We start from the raw sequence: 297 nt of genomic DNA, 5'->3' as shown, positions 1-297 counted from the left end.
CACACACACACACACTATGTAAGCAAACGTGCATAGCCTTTCGAACAGCATGTATCTATCCACCTACCTATATAAAATTTATATACGTCAGCTCTGGTTGCCCTTATGTATCTGTTGTATGAATCTCTCAGATGGGTGACTTGCCCTATGTATGAAGTTTTCCATACATTCCCGGTCGTATGTGTATGCCCTTCCACGTCCATCCTTTCAAGACTTCATTCTACACACATACACATAGGCACGTGATATATAGTAGATGCAGAAAGAGACATGATATGAATGAAATGTCCTTCTTTA

Source organism: Cystoisospora suis, assembly GCF_002600585.1.
Source record: "Cystoisospora suis strain Wien I chromosome Unknown contig_5940, whole genome shotgun sequence".
Classification (NCBI taxonomy): Eukaryota; Apicomplexa; class Conoidasida; order Eucoccidiorida; family Sarcocystidae; genus Cystoisospora; species Cystoisospora suis.
Note: the sequence above shows the minus strand (reverse complement) of the source record.